General features: G+C 45.5%; 1 protein-coding gene and 1 pseudogene across 2 annotated transcripts in view; one reads left to right on the top strand and one right to left on the bottom strand.

Annotated features, from left to right (window-relative positions):
• LOC126473336 (complexin) overlaps positions 1 to 21,940 on the bottom strand; it is a 710,430-nt gene that overhangs the window by 642,356 nt on the left and 46,134 nt on the right. The window lies entirely within an intron of this gene.
• LOC126475938 (5S ribosomal RNA) lies at positions 4,460 to 4,577 on the top strand (annotated as a pseudogene).

Here is a 21,940-nt window from a genome sequence, read left to right as displayed (position 1 = left end):
TGTTACGGTCAGATCAACAGGCAGTCGCGTTACATGACACGAACGATATGCAGGGTGTTTCCGAGATGATAGATATTCAGCGATAACGGAGACCTACTCGCATAGCCGTGCGCCTCAGCGCTGTGTTTGCGTGACTCGGGAAGGCGCCGTGGTCCTGGATTCCACCCCCACCTGCGGATTAAAAATGAGTGCTGGTGTGGCGGCCAACCTGGATAGGGTTTTCAGGCGGTTTCCCACATACAAACAGGTGAATACCGGCGTGCAACTCAGGTCCCGCCTCAGGTACACGGTTCTCTAACACATGGGATAACACTAGAGGCAGACGAATGGAGTACAAAAACTCCGTTTTCTTGGGAGAGGGGAGAGACGTTACGACAAGAATGCCATCTAATCATCCTCCACCGCTAATAATACCAAATCCACAAATTAACATGCCGACCCCATGAAGATACAGGATTAATGCCAAGAACAAGAAGAAGATTCAGCGATATTGGTGACAGGTGTATGTAGTAACCAAACTTACGATACTACAGTGCCTCTGTTGTTTAGGAGAAGCCGCGCGGGATTAGCCGAGCGGTCTACGGCGCTGCAGTCATAAACTGTGCGGCTGGTCCCGGCGGTGATTCGAGTCCTCCCACGGGCATGGGTGTGTGTGTTTGTTCTTAGGATAATTTAGGTTAAGTGGGGTGTAAGCTAGGGACTGATGACCTTACCAGTTAAGTCCCATAAGGTTTCACACACCTTTGAACATTTGTTTTGTTTAGGAGAACGATGCAATGTTTCTTCGGACATACATGTATGCCAAAGCAGTTCAGGCAACCACTCACGTAAACCGGGAAATCCGGCTTCCGCTCCCAGTCTGGCACAAATTTTCACTGACGTCATTCCCTTAAACAGATGATGGTTGTTGGTATTCGCAGCTGAAAATATATTTCATGTATTTCATAACGGCTGCAGTCGCTGCATGCATGTCCGAAAGAATAATTTGTAGCTCTTCTCAAAAACTCAGGTACCGCAACATTGTATTTATCCACCGGTACCGAGGAGCGGTTTCAGTTAAAATGTTTCCTGTGCGGGTATTACGTAATGTGTGTAGTAGTACAGGCTGTGAAGCAGGAACGAAGACATATGGAAGTTTGGGCGCGATCGTCAGTTGTGCACGGATAGCCAAAGGTGTTAAGACGACTGGTCCCATAAAGCGGGAAATCCGCGTTAGAGTCCCGGTCGAGCACAAATTTTCATTGTCGTGGTCTCGTGGTCTCGCGGTGGCGTTCTCGCTTCCCGAGCATGGAGTCCCGGGTTCGATTCCCGGCAGGTCAGGGATTTTCACCTGCCTCGAGATGACTGGGTGTTGTTGTGTCGTCTTCATCGTCATCGTTCATCCCCATTACGGTCGGAGGAAGGCAATGGCAAACCACCTCCACTAGGACCTTGCCTAGTACGGCGGCGCGGGTCTCCCGCATCGTTCCCCTACGCTCTGTTACGGAGTATGGGACTTCATCATCATTAGCATTTCTACGTACAGCAGATGGTTATTGCAGTTCGATTTGGATCTCACAGAAAAGTCCTACAGTCTACACGTCACAGCCTTTAAGGAACTCAGATGTCAAAAATTACTTTCGGTAAGTTCTTCCGTAATATTGCTTTAGAACGAACAGTCGTTGGAGAAAACCAGTTTGTATACATAAACTCCGAATCGTTTCCGAACACTGGCTTCTAATCACAACTGTGGTAAAATGTCCGAACAAACTTTTAAAGTTAGAAACTGCAGTTTCTCGTGATTAGTTGAAAACATTTCCATCTCCTGCAATTCTTCCGTACTCGGCGAATCTAGAGTCAGGTGCGTGACTCCAGGCAGTTAATATTATTATAGTCCTTCGCTTTGCAGGTATTTTGCCGATAATGAAAGCTAAAGCGGTTATGTACGTGCTCACGTGCGTGGCACAATTTCGGCTGGCCTTGAGGTTACAATCTGCATGCCGTAATTTAGTGTGTACCAGCATTACACTGCGTCACGGCTCTAGCACTGTTGTTGATTGCTGGCTCTGAAATTTTTTTTAATGAAATTCCTCCTTGGGCGATCGTGATGTAATGAGGTGCTCCTATAGGCAGGAAAGAAAGTAACATGAGTGCATCAGTCTTTATTAGACAATCGCAGTACATGCTAAAGGTACTCAATGTGTTACCTGGCCGTAGATATGGTGATAAAGAGTGAAACAAAATGTTAACAGCTCCAATCGGCTCTCAGGTTTGGATAAAAATCTGACATCGCAGGTACAAAATCACGCTCCCGTGACAAACACGAAGTATTTAAGGCTGCCACTAGATTCTCTTCTGAGGATGTAAGGGATGATGGAATGAGTGCACATTTCCGAAGATATTATTTCATCGTAAGTTGTCTGAAAGTTGTCTCCGACAAACATAACTTTTAGAAACTCATTTTCTTCCGCGTAATACAAATCGCTGACGACGGTACAGAAAAGTTTTTGTACCGAGCGACCTATCACTCAAAGCATCACTGTCTTCGTTGAATTTTGTAGGTTCATCTCATTTGAAACACTTGGACGGGCAAAGACGCTAGCCAATGAGACGCGAGCGTAGGGTAAAACGCGATGAAGTGAGGCTTGTTTGTCTGGAGCTTCCTGGCGGTGTGTTTCGAGGAAAAGACTATGGTTGAGTAATGTACTAAGTGCAACTGGAGTCATTTTATGTTGATCACTCCCACATTTAGTGTTACAAATGCTTGCCGCGGTCCTGCTTGCATCGCGTTGCGTGGCAAAGCAGTATTTCCAGCATTTGCAAATATTTAGCGTGGATTTATTTATGTACTAATTAAATGTTCCTTTTTCACTGAGATGGTTAGTTTCCAAGGCATGGTGCAGAATTGGATTCACATTAGTGCATCCAAATAGTATTGCCGTGTTTCATGCATGGATATTTGTAAGCTTCACTGTGACCATGATCATCCTCACCATGAAATTAAAATAATCATTTGAGTTAAAACCTACGGAGTTCGTTCGTAATCTCGTACCACTGTTTAAAAATTCTATTATTTTTATGTCATTGTGTACACTTCGCGATCTGCATAGAATTATCTGATGAAACGTTATTAACTTTTAGACGAAATAATAATAACAATATTAATAATAACAATAGTAATAATAACAATAATTTGAATCAAAGCTTACGCAGTTCGTTCATGTTCGTTCATAATCCAGAGCGACTGCTTAAAAATTCAATTAATTTTATGTCAGTGTGTGCACATTACAATTTGTATTGAACTTTCACATGTCATATTATGAACTCCACTTTTACTGGGCCATTAATACAATCGGTATATACGGTTCTTAAAAAACTGTAGTCAGCAATACGCTTCGGGTATTTCTTTGCACGTTTTTCAAGCCAGCAAGTAAGTCGTCAGCTGCCGGTGCAGGGAAAATAGGTGATATAACACTTTACTCTACGATGTGATTATTCTGAGTTTTTCTATTTCATGTTTCTAGTTAGAAAAAGCTAGGTTAACATACTGCGACATGCATGCTCAGTCCACGTAACTTGCCTACCAGCCCATGAGCTCATCACAACTTAAAGCGATCACAGAATTGATTCGTATCCTCATTTATGCTCGTTATTCTGTCGTTGCTCAAATAAGCTATCACTACCCAACCCTTGTTGCATTCCTCTAAAAGTCGTAGTCAGATAGCGTTAAAATGTCATTTCTTCGGTCTAAAATCTATGTACAACAGGGCATTAGTTCATAGCATGTTTCAGGATACATTTTTACGTGCAATCTGAATTTATTAAGACAAGTGGTGGTTTAACATCAAGTTCTTACAGATACTTAGAATTTCTCTTCATTATTGATAAAATATCCCACTGACTTAAAACAAACTTTAAGGTAATCGACGGCCGGGGTGGCCGAGCGGTTCTAGGCGCTACAGTCTGGAACCGTCGACCGCTAGGGTCGCAGGTTCGAATCCTGCCTCGGGCATGGATGTGTGTGAGGTCCTTAGGTTAGTTAAGTTTAAGTAGTTCTAAGTTCTAGGGGACTGATGACCTCAGCAGTTAAGTCCCATAGTGCTCAGGGCCATTTGAACCATTTTTTAAAGGCAATCAAACTCATAGAATAACAACCATTGAATAATAGATCAGACAACAGACGTCCTGCCACAGCCACAAAAACAAAACAAAAGAGCTCCGCATTCTTCACGTTTCAAATGAACATAAAATACGTGTAACGACGTGGTGGATGTGTTATATAAGCCAAAACACGCGAAGTAGAAACGGACGCCTGTGTACAGGAGTACACATGGTAACAATGTATGGTGCAAAGAAAAAGTGAATGCTACATATTAATTTTAAACGTGACAACTGTTCGTGGTATCGTTAATCTAAAACAGAAAATGAATAAATACAGTAGTTACTATGAGCATTATTGATGCCTTAAATAAAGCAAAACGCCAACGGCCTTGCCGCAGTGGTAACACCGGTTCCCGTCAGATCACAGACGTTAAGCGCTGTCGGGCTGGGCTAGAACTTGGATGGGTGACCGTTCGGTCTGCCAAGCGCTGTTGGCAAGCGGGGTGCACTCAGCCCTTGTGAGGCAAACTAAGGGGCTACCTGATTGAGAAGTAGCGGCTCCGGTATCGTAAACTGACATACGGCCAGGAGATCATTGTGCTGACCACATGTCCCTCCATAACCGCATTCAGTGAAGACTGTGGGCTGAGGATGACACGGCGGCCGCTCGGTACCGTGGGCATTCCAGGGCTTGTTCAAACGGAGATAGAGTTAAATAATGAAAAACTTGTTTTATCGAAATAAGAACTTTTCATACAGTCACAAAACACGGAGTAGCCCCCATATTATCTACGAATATCTTTATCTGCTTGGAGCCTTTGAGAATGGAAAAATTAACACGAGAAACAGAGTTATCCAATTCAGTTTTCACTCTTTAGCACTGACTATTCGTAATACCCAAATGCTCGTATGATCCCATTTTACAATATGATTTTTGAGCAGAGATTCAAAAAATTGGAATCAATAGGAGAATACTGGTGTTTTTCGTAGTATTCAACCACTTATCACTTTACAAGAGCAGCAGCGAACGGCCTATTCAATGTACTGTTTTACACTGAAGAGCCAGAGAAACTGGTATAGGCATGCGTAATACAGAGATATGTAAACGGGCAGAATACGCGCTGTGGTCGGTGACTCCTACATAAGACAACACGTGTCTCGCGCAGTTGTTCGATCAGTTACTGCTGATACAATGGCTGGTTATCAAGATTTGAGTGAGTTTGAACGGGGTGCTATAGCCGCCGCACGATTGATGCGACACAGCACCTCCGAGGTAGTGATTAAGTGGGAATTTGGCAGTACGACCATTTCACGAGTGTATCGTGAATATTAGGAGTCCGATAAACATGAAATCTCCGAAATCGCTGCGACCGGAAAAAGATCCTGCAAGAACGGGAGGAATGACGATTGAAGAGAATCGTTCAAGGCGACAGAAGTGAAACCCTTCCGCAAACTGCTGCAGATTTCAGTGCTGGGCCATCAAAAAGTGTCAGCGTGCGATCCATTCAAGGAAACATTCAACGAAACATCACCGCGCAGGATTAGCCGAGCGGTCTAAGCGCTGCAGTCATGGACTGTGCGGCTGGTCCCGGCGGAGGTTCGAGTCCGCCTTCGGGCATGGGTGAGTGTGTTTGTCCTTAGGATAATTTAGGTTAAGTAGTGTGTCAGCTTAGGGACTGATGACTTTAGCAGTTAAGTCCCATAAGATTTCACACACATTTGAACATTTGAACGAAACATCATCGATATGGGCATTCAGAGCCGATGGCCCATTTATGAACCCTTGATGACTGCACGACACAAAGCTCTACGCCTCGCCTGGGCTCGTCAACACCAACATTGGACTGTTGATGACTGGAAACAAGTTTTCCGGTCGGACGAGTCTCGTTTCAAATTGAATCGAGTGGATGGACGTGTAGGGGTTTGGAGACAACCTGATGAATCGATGGAACCTGCATGTCAGCAGGGGACTGTTCAAGCTGGTGGAGGCTCTGTAATGGTGTTGGGCGTTTGGAGCTGGTGTGATATGGGGTCCCTGATGCGACTCTGACATGTGACATATTTCTAAGCATCATGTCTGATCATCTGCATCCATTCATGTCCGTTGTGCATTCCCACGAACTTGGACAATTCTAGCGGGACACTGCGACACCGCCGGCTGGAGTGGCCGAGCGGTTCTAGGCGCTACAGTCTGGAAACGCGTGACCGCTACAGTCGCAGGTTCGAATCCTGCCTCGGGCATGGATGTGTGTGATGTCCTTAGGTTAGTTACGTTTAAGTAGTTGTAAGTTCTAGGAGACTGATGACCTCAGAAGTTAAGTCCCATAGTGCTCAGAGCCATTTGAACCATTTTGAATTGCGATACCCCACACGTCCAAAATTGCTATAGCGTGGATCAAGGAACACTCTTCTGAGTTTAAACACTTCCGCTGGCCACCAACCTCCCCAGACATCGACGTTATTGAGCATATGTGGGATGCCTTGAAACGTGCTGTTCAGAAGAGATCTCCACCCCTCGTACTCTTACGGATTTGTGGACAGCCCTGCAGGATTCATGGTGTCAATTTCCTCCAGCACTACTTCAGACATTAGTCGAGTCCATGTCACGTCGTGTTGCAGCGATTCTGCGTACTCTCGGGGGCCCTCCACGATATTAGGCAGGTGTACCAGTTTGTTTGGCACTTCAGTGTATGTTAAACTACTTGTCTCGGTGTCATCTAGGCACGTTTAAACGTTAATAAGAATCTCCCCGTATATACAGTTTGTAACTTTAATGCCTGACTTATTTTATTTAACCTTCAACGTACGATTGTACATTTCACTGAGTAGATTATGGCAACATTGTAAATTTTTAAGTGCAGTCAATAACTATATGAGAGTTAACTTTCTGTTGTGCCTTTAACCTGATGGGCAGGTAACCTGCAGCCGGAAATGGGTCACTGCTGCCTGGTAATAATCATTTCATCTATATCTACGTCCATACTCCGCAAGGCACCTGACGGTGTGTAGCGGAGAGTACCTTGAGTACCTCTATCGGTTCTCCCTTCTATTCCAGGCTCGTATTGTTCGTGGAAAGGAGGATTGTCGGTATGGTTCTGTGTGGGCTCTAAACTCTCTGATTTTATCCTCATGGTCTCTTCGCGAGATATACGTAGGGGTGAGCAATATACTGCTTGACTCTTCGGTGAAGGTATGTTCCCGAAACTTCAACAAAAGTCCGTACCGAGCTACTGAGCGTCTCTCCTGCAAAGTCTTCCACTGGAGTTTATCTATCATCTCCGTAACGCTTTCGCGATTACTAAATGATCCTGTAACGAAGCACGTTGCTTTCAGTTGGATCTTCTCTATCTCTTCTATCAATCCTATCTGGTACGGATCCCACACTGCTGAGCAGTATTCGAGCAGTAGGCGAACAAGCGTACTGTAACCTACTTCCTTTGTTTTCGGATTGCATTTCGTTAGGATTCTTCCAATGAATCTGTCTGGCATCTGCCTTACCGACGATCATCTTTATATGATCATTCCATTTTAAATCACTCCTAACGCGTACTCCCAGATAATTTATGGAATTAACTGCTTCCAGTTGCTGACCTGCTATTTTGTAGCTATATGATAAGGGATCTATCTTTCTATGTATTCGCAGCACATTACACTTGTCTACATTGAGATTCAATTGCCATTCCCTGCACCATGCGTCAATTCGCTGCAGATTCTCCTGCATTTCAGTACAATTTTCCGTTGTTACAACCTCTCGATATACTACAGATATTTCTGAAACATCGGTAGGAGGTACTGGTATTAGTAATTAAACGAATGACAGGACAATACGGATTGGTCGAAATGCGATCGACAGTTGCCCCTCGCGCGTATTTGCGAGTCTTTAGCACGGAGGATTTGAATGCTGCCGGCCAGTGGACGCGAGTAAGCTGTGGCCTGCTGCACTGTATACGCGCCGGCCCCCAGGAATAGCTTGCAGACAGGGGCCGTGGCCGGCCACGCGGAAGCATCTGATTTTTGCAGCTTCGGCGCCGACGCGTCGGCGGTCGCTGGGTAGCCACAGGCCGCGGGTCCGCCGGCTTCCGCACGCCACGCTGCACAAACACAGCCCATTACGTGTACACTTACACACACCTGCCGCGCCTCACTCCTATTCTCGGCTGAACATTACAGCTCAGCGCTAAAAATTTGATAACAGTTTCGTGTTACACATACATTCACTGACAGAGCAATATTCAAACTTCACTTGTGGTGTAACTGTGCGAAATACGTGCGTCCTCTATGGTTCCTCTTCGCTAATGACTGAGTGGGAAAAGGAAAACGGGAGGGAGTAAAGGATGGCTATACACGAAAGGGGGTGGGGGGATCACCACTGATGAGTTGACGTCTGCTGTAAGGCCGACGGAGGCTAGGGCTGAGCCCACCTACTAGGTGTTTCTGCGTAACATCCTTCTTAGTCCTCCACAGGGAAAATACATCTACATCATCTACACTGCTCGCCATTAAAATTGCCACACCAAAAACAAATGCATATGATAAACGGGTATTCATTGGACAGACATATTATACAGGGTGATTCAAAAAGAATACCACAACTTTAAAAATGTGTATTTTACTCGCCATTAAAATTGCCACACCAAAAACAAATGCATATGATAAACGGGTATTCATTGGACAGACATATTATACAGAGTGATTCAAAAAGAATACCACAACTTTAAAAATGTGTATTTAATGAAAGAAACATAATATAACCTTCTGTTGTACATCATTACAAAGAGTATTTAAAAAGGTTTTTTTTCACTCAAAAACAAGTTCAGAGATGTTCAATATGGCCCCCTCCAGACACACGAGCAATATCAACCCGATACTCCAACTCGTTCCACACTCTCTGTAGCATATCAGGCGTAACAGTTTGGATAGCTGCTGTTATTTCTCGTTTCAAATCATCAATGGTGGCTGGGAGAGGTGGCCGAAACACCATATCTTTAACATACCCCCATAAGAAAAAATCGCAGGGGGTAAGATCAGGGCTTCTTGGAGGCCAGTGATGAAGTGCTCTGTCATGGGCTGCCTGGCGGCCGATCCATCGCCTCGTAGGACTCTCCATACAGTTGATTGTGGAATTTGCAGCTCTCTGCTAGCTCTGCGAGTCGATTTTCCTGGGCTGGGAACAAATGCTTGCTGTATGCGTGCTACATTTTTATCACTCGTTCTCGGCCGTCCAGAACTTTTCCCTTTGCACAAACACCCATTCTCTGTAAACTGTTTATACCAACGTTTAATACACCACCATACATCGTTCGAAATGCACGCTGAACAACTGTCGTCGATTCACTTCTGCCGTACTCAGTAACACAAAAAGCTTTCTGTTGAGCGGTCGCCATCTTAGCATCAACTGACGCTGACGCCTGGTCAACAGCGCCTCAAGCGAACAAATGTACAACTAAATGAAACTTTATAGCGCCATAATTCGCCGACAGATAGTGCTTAGCTCTGCCTTTCGTCGTTGCAGATTTTAATTCCTAAAGTTGTGGTATTCTTTTTGAATCACCCTGTACATACTATAACTGACACGTGATTACATTTTCATGCAATTTGAGTGCATAGAGCTTGATAAATCAGTACCCAGAACAACCACCTCTGGCCGAAATAACGGACTTGATACGCCTGGGCATTGAATCAAAAAGAGCTTGGATGGTGTGTACAGGTACAGCTGCCCATGCAGCTTCAACACCATACCACAGTTCATCAAGAGTAGTGACTGGTGTATTGTGACGAGCCAGTTGCTCGGCCAACATTGACCAGACGTTTTCAATTGGTGAGAGATCTGGAGAATGGGAGAATGTGCTGGCCAGGGCAGCAGTCGAACATTTTCTGTATCCAGAAAGGTCCGTACAGGACCTGCAACATGCGGTCTGTGCATTATCGTGCTGAAATGTAGGGTTTCGCAGGGATCGAAGGAAGGGTAGAGCTACGGGTAGTAACACATCTGAAATGTAACGCCCACTGTTCAAAGGGCCGTCAATGCGAACAAGAGGCGACCCTGACGTGTAACCAGTGGCACCCCATACCATCAAGCCGGGTGGTACGCCAGTATGGCGATGACGAATACACGCTTCCAATGTGCGTTCACCGCGATGTCGTCAAACACGGATGCGACCATCATGATACTGTAAACAGAACCTGGATTCATCCGAAAAAATGACGTTTTGCCATTCGTGCACCCAAGTTCGTCGCTGAGTACACCATCGCAGGCGCTCCTGTCTGTGATGCAGCGTCATTGGCAACCACAGCCATGGTCTCCTAGCTGATAGTCCATGCTGCTACAAACGTCGTCCAACTGTTCGTGGAGATGGTTATTGTCTTGCTAACGTTCCCATCTATTGGCTCAGGGATCGAGACGTGGCTGCACGATCCGTTACAGCCAAGCGGATAACATGCCTGTCATCTTGACTGCTAGTGATACGAGGCCGTTGGGATCCAGCACGGCATTCCGTATTACCCTCCTGAACCCACCGATTCCATATTCTGCTAACAGTCATTGGATCACGACCAACGCGAGCAGCAATGTCGCGATACGATAAACCGCAATCGCGATAGGCTACAATCCGACCTTTATCAAAGTCGGAAACGTGATGGTTCGCATTTCTCCTCCTTACACGAGGCATCACAACAACGTTTCACCAGGCAACGCCGGTCAACCGCTGTTTGTGTATGAGAAATCGGTTGGAAACTTTCCTCGTGTGAACAGGTTGTAGGTGTCGCTACCGGCGCCAACCTTGTATGAATGCTCTAAAAAGCTAATCATTTGCATATCACAGCATCTTCTTCCTGTCGGTTAAATTTCGCGTCTGTAGCACGTCATCTTCGTGGTGTAGCAATTTTAATGGCCAGTAGTGTAGCTCAGCGCAAAAAATTTCATGACGGTTTTGTGTTACACATACGTTCACTGATAGAGCAGTATTCAAATTTCGTGTGTGGTGTAACTGTGCGAAATACGTTCCTCCTCTATGGTTCGTATTCGCTAATGACTGAATGGAAAAAGTAAAACGGGAAGGAGTAAAGGACGGCTATACACGAAAGGGGGTGGGGTATGAATCACTGACGAGATGACGTCTGCTGTAAGGGCGACGCAGGCTAGTGCTGAGCTCACCTGCTAGGTGATCTTTATCTTTCTCCATGACCATGGAAGGCCTAACACAAATCTGCGAACCCGAGAAGAGCTTACCTTCTACGTCCTCCACGGCGAAGATACATCTACATCTATATCATCTATGATCCGTGTACCTGTGACAAGAGGATACTTTGTGTTCCACTATCAATACCCTCCATCTCCTGTGTCAGTCGCGAATTATGCTCGGTTAGAGCGACTGCTGGTAAGCTTCTGTGTAAGTTCGAATGTCTCTAATTCTTTTTTCCATTGTCGTTTCGCGAGGTGTACGTGGAGGAAGCAGTAAACTGGTTGACTCTCCTGAGAAATTACAAGGGGCATTCAAAAAGTAATGCAGCACTCTTTTCTCTCGGTCAGTTTCGGTTGAAAAAATGCAGAAATCATTGGTGGACATGATGGACTATTTCCGCTTCAGTACCTCCAGTTTCACGAAGTTCTTCTACGCGGCGGCGCCAACCGTAGCCTTCAAAATGACTTTTCTAACGAAGATGCATTCCGAGCAGAGAGCTGTCACTGAATTTAAATTTGGCGTAAAACCACAGCATCGTGTATACACTCCTGGAAATTGAAATAAGAACACCGTGAATTCATTGTCCCAGGAAGGGGAAACTTTATTGACACATACCTGGGGACAGATACATCACATGATCACACTGACAGAACCACAGGCCCATAGACACAGGCAACAGAGCATGCACAATGTCGGCACTAGTACAGTGTATATCCACCTTTCGCAGCAATGCAGGCTGCTATTCTCCCATGGAGACGATCGTAGAGATGCTGGATGTAGTCCTGTGGAACGGCTTGCCATGCCATTTCCACCTGGCGCCTCAGTTGGACCAGCGTTCGTGCTGGACGTGCAGACCGCGTGAGACGACGCTTCATCCAGTCCCAAACATGCTCAATGGAAGACAGATCCGGAGATCTTGCTGGCCAGGGTAGTTGACTTACACCTTCTAGAGCACGTTGGGTGGCACGGGATACATGCGGACGTGCATTGTCCTGTTGGAACAGCACGTTCCCTTGCCGGTCTAGGAACGGTAGAACGATGGATTCGATGACGGTTTGGATGTACCGTGCACTATTCAGTGTCCCCTCGACGATCACCAGTGGTGTACGGCCAGTGTAGGAGATCGCTCCCCACACCATGATGCCGGGTGTTGGCCCTGTGTGCCTCGGTCGTATGCAGTCCTGATTGTGGCGCTCACCTGCACGGCGCCAAACACGCATACGACCATCATTGGCACCAAGGCAGAAGCGACTCTCATCGCTGAAGACGACACGTCTCCATTCGTCCCTCCATTCACGCCTGTCGCGACACCACTGGAGGCGGGCTGCACGATGTTGGGGCGTGAGCGGAAGACGGCCTAACGGTGTGCGGGACCGTAGCCCAGCTTCATGGAGACGGTTGCGAATGGTCCTCGCCGATACCCCAGGAGCAACAGTGTCCCTAATTTGCTGGGAAGTGGCGGTGCGGTCCCCTACGGCACTGCGTAGGATCCTACGGTCTTGGCGTGCATCCGTGCGTCGCTGCGGTCCGGTCCCAGGTCGACGGGCACGTGCACCTTCCGCCGACCACTGGCGACGACATCGATGTACTGTGGAGACCTCACGCCCCACGTGTTGAGCAATTCGGCGGTACGTCCACCCGGCCTCCCGCATGCCCACTATACGCCCGCGCTCAAAGTCCGTCAACTGCACAAACGGTTCACGTCCAAGCTGTCGCGGCATACTACCAGTGTTAAAGACTGCGATGGAGCTCCGTATGCCACGGCCAACTGGCTGACACTGACGGCGGCGGTGCACAAATGCTGCGCAGCTAGCGCCATTCGACGGCCAACACCGCGGTTCCTGGTGTGTCCGCTGTGCCGTGCGTGTGATCATTGCTTGTACAGCCCTCTCGCAGTGTCCGGAGCAAGTATGGTGGGTCTGACGCACCGGTGTTAATGTGTTCTTTCTTCCATTTCCAGGAGTGTATTCATAAGTGCCTGCAGAATGTCTGCGGAGACCTGGCAGTGAACAAAAGCGCTGTGAATCGTAAGGCGAGGTATCGGTCATCATCACAACGAAAGCGAGCAAACCTGTACCCCATTCTCGTGCTGGCCACCCGCACACAACTGTGACTCCCGCAATGTTGGAACTGGCGGACACTTTAATTCGAGGTGATCTATGGATCACAATCCAGCACCCGCTGCACAACTGGACTCCCTTTTAGTAGTGCTGACAAGCTCGTCTACCAGTTCGCAGCTCATGGTGTAGCATCTATCGTTGCTGCTTCTGGATCACGGGGTTCCAAAGTTGCATCCTCAGCTGTTGAAGCCATGGCGAAGTTCTTCTGGGGTTTTGAAGTGGTTACTCTGATGTCCTCCCTCATGGAGCAACGAACATCTCCGAAGAGTCTTGTGCTAACTTCAGATAATTGAAGAAATGACTTCAGCGTGTTCGTCGCCAAGAAAATGCCAAACGAACTTCTCTTTCTCCACGACGACGCAAGCCCTAGCACAAATCTGCGAACCCGAGAAGAGCCTACAAAACTCCACTGAAATGTTCTTCCTCATCCATTCTACAATCCAGATCTCGCACCTTCCGAGCTCCATCTGCTTGGCCCAATGAAGGATGCACTCTGCGGAAGCAGTACATAGATGATGGAACCAACGTCTTGTTGCAATAACCTCTCCAACGTCGACCTGTAGAGCGGTACCATGCAGTCATACAGGTCCTCCCAGTATGGTGGCGCAAGGCCGTCGCTTATGTAAAAAAATTAGAGGTTTGTAGCAAAAAAGAGTAGAGAATAATATGGCGTACAGGAATCCCCAACAAAACCAACTGCTTCTAGAAGAAAATGTGTTGCACGTGATGCACAGTGATTTCCCCCCCCCCCCCCCCTACCCCTTACCGAGCGAGGTGGCGCAGTGGCTACACACTGGACTCGCATTCGGAAGGACGACGGTTCAATCCCGCGTCCGGCCATCTTGATATAGGTTTTCCGTGATTTCCCTAAATCACTCCAGGCAAGTGCCTGGATGGTTCCTCTGAAAGGGCACGGCCGACTTCCTTCCCTAATCCGATGAGACCGATGACCACGCTGTCTGGTCTCCTTCCCCAAACCAACCAACCAACCAACCCTCTGCAGCTCCCTCTAGTACCATGGATCCCCTTATGGCTTCTGCCACTGGAGACGGATGAGGATGCTTTCGTCTTTACCTGTGCTTCTTCGGATGTTGGCAAATTCCTCCATCAGTCTTATCTGGTACGGATCTCAGACGACGAACGATACTAAAGTATCGGTAGAATGAGGACATCGTAAGGTATTACCTTCATGTGTGGACTATACCTCTATTGGAGTCTCCCAGTGAATGCCACTCTGGCATCTGCCTTTCTTACATTTAGAAGCGTTTGTGAGCCATAGTGGTTTGTTTATACGAGTGTACCAATTTCAGATTTTGTGCAGCGTGTAACAAATTAGATTCGTACTTCTGCGTTAGCCATCAGCTCCACCCACTTAATCTTCGGTATTTTTCTGCACATTACAAAGGCTTGTAGTCTCTTCTTGTCTTTACTGTCCATATTCCACGTTACACTTTGATAAAAAAAAACTAGGCTGCACACAATACTTTCCTACAACAGCTGCAAATATTTAACTTGATGTTAGCTACTAATGAATTTTTCTTTTCCATAAATATGTTTTTCTGTCTATTGCCAGTCTCAATTCTATATTCTCCCTACTTTGGCCATCACCCGTTAATTTACTGTCCGAGCAGTCGTCTGCTACGTTCAGCTTCTCATTTCCTAATCTGTCAGGGCTTCATCTGATTCAATTCGACTACGTTCCAATACAACTATTTTACTTTGATTGACATCTATCTTATAACATCCATTCAACTGTTCTTTCAAGTATTTGCCATCTCTGCTGGAATTACAAAGAATAAACGATCGAAAGGTGTCTTCCGGATGACGCGTGTTCCATAAATACTAACGTACTACTCTTGTAGCCAGGTTAGTTATGCAGTCAAATTTCTGGAAATATGATGACACAAGAAATTGATTTCTGGCTTATTTCGTTTTCTCTAAAAGATATAGACAGCTCTAATCTTTATATTCAACTAAACTTGAGATTACATATCTTCTGAGTCTAAGTACGCTACATTTTTTTCGTATCTTCCAAAATTAGTTTGTATCTTTGAGACAAAATGTTCGCTGACGTTCCTGATGTCTCTTAGGGTCCTTTAGTAAACACCGGCCCTGGGACGAATAGATTTCACTGAACTATCAAGGGCTACTAAGCAGGTGTTCTGCATACTACCTAGTCCTGTAAATTGATACAGTGATTTTCAACTAGGAAACCTTCAAAATGATTGTGTCTAAAGAGAGAAAGGTATTTTAGAAGCTTGGACTACCCTGTTTCACAAAGAGCTCATGACCGCTTTATATGGAACACATACTGCACACCAACACTGAAGAGTGCATATGCCCTACCATCTCTCAGGCGCATAACTAATTATAAAAGACTAAAGGAATACTAGCGTCATCCGAAGGAAGCATCAGCAGAAGTTGTTCTCTATGACGTAATCTATCACCCTAGTCGCTTGGAGCAAGGATTTAGAAGCATCCAGTGTGTGTGTGTGTGTGTGTGTGTGTGTGTGTGTGTGTGTGTGTGTGTGTGTGTCAGGCTGTGGACTCAACTAAGGATCTCCATAATGTAATAACACAGGCCAATGAAAGTCAGTCTCTCAAATATTAGTCTACATCAGAGTACCAGGTACTTTCTGCCGAACACTTGCTTCCGAATTTCCGTCGTATAGATCCGCATGAAGTATTATGCCTAAATGGTACCAAAATTCTGTGTCGCTATACCGTCTGATGTGACCAGTTGGCTAAGATATTGTACAATAAATTAGGAGGAACGGGATCCAAAGCCAGTTAGTGCATCTAGTTTTATGTTTTACGTGGGTTTCCTAAACCGTTTGAGAGGAATGCCGGAATGGTAGCTACGAAAATGACGCTACAAATTTCCCCATAGTTGGACACCGGAAGTTTGTTCTCCAAGGATATTCCCCTTCCCCCCCCTTTATACTCCTTTCGTATGGTCGTAGAATATAGATTCCCACAGAGTCTCATTAGAGTCACGCACATATTGAAATATTGAGATATTCTCATGCTGCCATGGCGAAGTGTCATCGATTGATTTTGTTTCTTACTGCCTGCTATTACTGGAAGCCTGTCGAATTATTTAAGACAAGTAGCGTGTTTCTGGGATGTAGGAAGTTACAATCAACGGTTGCGACAAAGAAAAATTGCTCTATATTGGTCTTCGCACAAATCTTGTTCTATTTTCTTAGCGGACGCAAGTAAGATAATGCAATAGGGAAATAAATAATTAAGTTAGAAGGTACTGAAATAACTCTTTGTTGGTGGAGAACACAACCAGGCATAAATATTTTTAAATAGCCTGATTTTAACACAATTACGGGGCTCAGGCTATTATGCCCATCTTCAGATGGCTAACTTTTTTAATTACAGAAATATTTTCCTCAGCAGTTTACTGTCCGCCCCGAAAAATTTGTTCTGATAGACGGCGTTTCTTTTTGTTTTGGTCCTTAGGAAAGCAATATATACCAAATTCATACTTTTAATGGTCGCTAGGCCGAATGTGAATAGTCTCAATGGCACGGTATCTACATTTATTTAAAAATTCCAATCAGAACTCTCTAAAAACTTACAGAGCGAATAAAATGTGTCAAGAATCATTATCTTGTATCCTTATGTTAAGATAAACCAGACAACGTCGGGTAATACGCCCGGCTTAAAATCACACGCTGCATCCGAAAGGCACATTATCGATTGCGTGCTCTTGCACTTTAATCTTTTACGTTCATGTAGGACTGTTTATGATGTACGACAAACTGAAGCAGGTAACTGCGTCAGTCATCTTTTTATTAATATCCACGATGCGTTTCGACGGTTTTTTCTTTGGGATCCAGATGCAATCGATTGCATCTACATGCAAATCAGTAAAATCCTAGAAACGCTTCGTTGAAGTTAGTAAAATAGCTTGTGTGTGTGCGTGCGTGCGTGGGCACGCAAGTGAGAAAGAGAAATAGAAAGAAAGAGAGAGAGAGAGAGAGAGAGAGAGAGAGAGAGAGAGAGAGAGAGAGAGAGAGAGAGAACCTTTAAAAAACTAAGCACATCAAATAGGTATGCTCGAAAGTAGAAATGTTATCTTCATAAACAGGTTATTGCTCCGATGAATTTAGGATTAACAGAGTCAGTAGGTTAAAGTGAATGACGAATGTTAATCTAAATCGAAATAAGAGTAACATCGCATGGGCCGCAATGAAGCGTATCATGATTGCTAATACCCTCTCTAGGCACTAACAGTTTATCACGATGTGTAAGTAAGGTTCATAGATTTTTCACTGTGCTTTAGTCTACTGGAAAATATTGTTACCAGAAGATTACAAGGAAACGCGGATCAACTTACACATTAAAACTTCCTGGCAGATTAAAACTGTGTGCCCGACCGAGACTCGAACTCGGGACCTTTGCCTTTTGCGGGCAAGTGCTCTACCAACTGGGCTACCGAAGCACGACTCACGCCCGGTACTCACAGCTTTACTTCTGCCAGTACCTCGTCTCCTACCTTCCAAACTTTACAGAAGCTCTCCTTTCTTTCAGGAGTGCTAGTTCTGCAAGGTTCGCAGGAGAGCTTCTGTGAAGTTTGGAAGGTAGGAGACGAGGTACTGGCAGAAGTAAAGCTGTGATTACTGGGCGTGAGTCGTGCTTGGGTAGCTCAGTTGGTAGAGCACTTGCCCGCGAAAGGCAAAGGTCCCGAGTTCGATTCTCGGTCGGGCACACAGTTTTAATCGGTCAGGAAGTTTCATATCAGCGCACACTCCGCTGCAGAGTGAAAATCTCATTCTGGGAACTTACACATTATTTCCAAGTCGAATTTTGAATGGCAATATTCTTTACATACCAGTAAATACACGATAATCCCCATTACAAAGATGCACGATGTGTGGTTAACGTTTGGAGGGTGTCGTATCGCTTAAGTAGTTTGGGGTATGAAACAGTGTGAAATAGGACAAATATGGTAACCTCGTAGTAGGAATGGCGAATGAAAGAAGATTTGTTTGCTCGAAGGGAAACATTAAAATGTTTCTATAGCAGTGAGAGAATGCCTCAATATTTAAACATCTCTCCCGCACAGGCCATGAAGGCCCAAAGGTACCAAACGGCCGCCGTGTCATCCTCAGCCCATAGGCGTCACTGGATGCGGATATGGAGGGGCATGTGGTCAGCACACCGCTCTCCCGGCCGTATGTCAGTTTCCGAGACCGGAGCCGCTACTTCTCAATCAACTAGCTGTTCAGTTTGCCTCACAAGGGCTGAGTGAACCCCGCTTGCCAACAGCGCTCTGCAGTCCGGATGGTCACCCATCCAAGTGCTAGCCCAGCCCGACAGCCCTTCACTTCGGTGATCTGACGGGAATCGGTGTTACCACTGCGGCAAGGCCGATTTAAACATCTGCGTGACCGTAATAACGGACAATACGACAGCGACCTACACATATTCTGCGACGATAAGAAGGGAAGGACAGTCAGTAGACCACAAGCCAGGAATGGACTATGATGGGGAATTCATCCGTGTCAGCTTCAGAGGAACAATTTCGGCATTCTCAGTAAAAGGTTTCGGAAGATAACGAAAAATCCTAAAACTGAATGTATTTGTTCTAGGATAGGTCTAAAACAACTTCAGGATTTTCAGGCATTTTTGTAGATATACAGGTTGTTAATGAGAAAGTATTCTACATATTTAGGGGTGACAGTATGGACCAAAGCAAGTAATAATTGTCCATTAAATATCGGTTCTAAGGTGCAAACCTTAAGAGCTGTGATGACTTGTTCATCTTCGCTACTGTGAAACACACCTCTTTTGCAGCAAGCTTTTTAATTTCCATGTTTTGAGAGGTGGTAGTATGTACCAAAACAAGAAAACATGTTCATTAAACATGATATGTAAAGAGACTATATTACGAGCTATGAGCACGTGGTCTGTGGAACAGATTTGTTTTACTGTAGTGGAGACGAACAAGCTCTTAAGGTATGCATTTTAGAGCTCATGTTTACTGACATTTTTCTCTTGTTATGTTCCATGTCACCACCTTCCAAAAATAAGGAATTCTGTTTTTTAACACCCTGTATAACTTACTAACAGGAAACAAATACAATTTCGGGAAAGAAGCCCACAGCATTCAAAGGGTTAGCGATAGCTCTGGGGAAAGGAAGGCTCGTGAAAATAATCGGAAATATTAATGACACATTCATATCTTTTTGACGATGATGGTGAGAGTCTCAATAACATTAAATTTCATGTTTGTACGTAGATAACAAACAGAACTGTTTATAGCCTTATAAAGGGAACCGAATGTGCCAAGAACACTTTTCCTGTGCCCTTATGTTATGAGAAATTGGGCTAAGTGGTTAACTGGGCAACGTCGGGTAATACGCCGGCCTTAAGACGACACACAGCGTCGGAACGACATATTTCGATCGCTTTCTCTGGCACATCAACCTTATTAGGTCCATGTAATTCCGCTTAGTTGCCCGTGTCAGTCACCTTTTTATTAACAATCTCATATAGCTAACAGCGATTGTTGGAAGAAATCTTTTCTTACCTTTCAAGATAATTCTCTTTCACCGTTTTTCTTCTAATAACATAAAAATTAAATCACTGAGTAGGTTATTCATTTACGTAGATCACACCTGACAAAAAAGTGAAAAATCCCAGAAGGGGAAAAGTAAACGAAATGAAACTTTACGGGTTGAGAAGGCATGTGGTGTTACTTCATTGATTATAATATCAAGTCAAATTTACAAAGAACTTGGCAGTGTGAGCCCATTTATCAGTATTACGTTGCTTCCATTCTGGCCTGGGTGTGTGCACTGATTCTGTAGGGAAGTGTGTCACAAAGCCGCAGTATCCTATCCCTCTACAACTGCTGTAACTGGTCCTTCATATCCTGGATACTGCCACTGGAGTGCAGCTGACATCAAAGCTGGTCACTCACATGTTCCATCGGTGATAGATCAAGGGAATCTTGCTGGCCAGATGAACACCTTAATATCATACAGAAATTCATAGTGACGCGTACCACGTGTGGATGAGCATTGTCCTATTGAAAAGTAGCACCATGTCACATGAGAGGTAGCACATGACGTCACAGAATGTCCGTGATGCGCCGTTGAACCATCATAGTTCCTCAATCACTACTAGCCGTGATTTGAAGTCGTATCCGATGGCTCCCCACCCCATAATGCCAGGAATAACACCGTACGCCTCTCCAGAACATTGGAAGAATGGAATCTCTCCCAAGATCGTCACCCTATTCGCCGACGATGTTCATCCGGGGTAGTGCAGAACTGTGATTCGTCGCAGCATTCAATGCGGTTCCATTCATCATAAGACGCCGTGCTTACCGGTCACGGCGCCACTCTACAGGGTGAAAAGTATTGAAACCGACAAACTCTGGGAGGTTGTAGGGGACATCAAAACAAATATTTTTTTCTAATGTCATTTTTTCGTATGAGGATTATTTAAACCGGTGGATGTCGCATTACGCTCTTCAGTTGTTAGAGGCCGTATTACGCTCTTCACTTGTATAGGCAACAGCTGTCCATTGTCTGCTGTGCATTGTCTCTGTTTACTAATGGAGCCATACACCTGGAAGGAGTACACTGATATGGTTGGTGCGTACTGCGTAGCGCACCACAACGGACAAGCTGCACAGTGGGTTTATCAACAAAATATCCTTATCGCCGTATACCGCATCATACGACCTACGTTGCTGTGTACCAACGTATGCGTGAGACCGGGTCATTTAGGAGATTACCTGGACAGAGACGCCGTCGCACGGTAAGAATGCTGCAATTTGAGGAAGCTGTCTTTCAGCATGTGGAGTGGGATCCTTCAATCAGCACTCGTGCAACTGCACGTAACATGGGGACGAATCAGACGAATGTAAGAACAGTCCTTTGAGAGAAATTTTTACTTCTATTTCACTTACAGCGTGTCCACAACCTGGAACCAGTTGGTTATCCACCCAGAGCACAGTTTACGCAGTGGTACCAGAAACAGTGTCAAATGCATCCTACATTTCCATCCTTTGCGTTGTTTACCTATGAAGCAACGTTCGGGCGTGATGGAGTCTTCAAAATGCACAATTCGCGTGTTTGGAGTCGGGATAACGCCCATGCCACATTTACTAGCGCTCATCAAGTGCAGTTCTTCGTTAATGTGTGGGTCGCTGTTGTTGGGAACTGTTTAATTGGGCCGTATCTGCTACCTAGGCCATTAAATGGTAGGCACTACTACAATTTTCTCACCAGAACATTCACAGAATTGCTGGAAGACGTCCCGCTCCGACATGACGGGGCGCCGGCACATTTCAGTCGTCGTGTGCGTCGATTCCTGGACCGACGGTTCCCAGAAACGTGGATTGGCAGAGGTGGTCCTGTACCATGACCTGCTCGATCCCCCGATATGTCCCCTCTGGAATTTTTTGTGTGGGGAGAGATACGCAACCTTGTTTACACAACTCCTGTTGCATCAGAAGAGGATCTGGTTGCTCGGATAGTAGCAGCAGCGGGAACAATTCAGGATACTCCTGGGGTTTTTGTCCGTGTCAGA

The sequence above is a fragment of the Schistocerca serialis genome, chromosome 4 (assembly GCF_023864345.2).
Source record: "Schistocerca serialis cubense isolate TAMUIC-IGC-003099 chromosome 4, iqSchSeri2.2, whole genome shotgun sequence".
Taxonomy (NCBI): domain Eukaryota; kingdom Metazoa; phylum Arthropoda; class Insecta; order Orthoptera; family Acrididae; genus Schistocerca; species Schistocerca serialis.
Note: the sequence above shows the minus strand (reverse complement) of the source record. Positions and strands in the feature narration are given on the sequence as shown.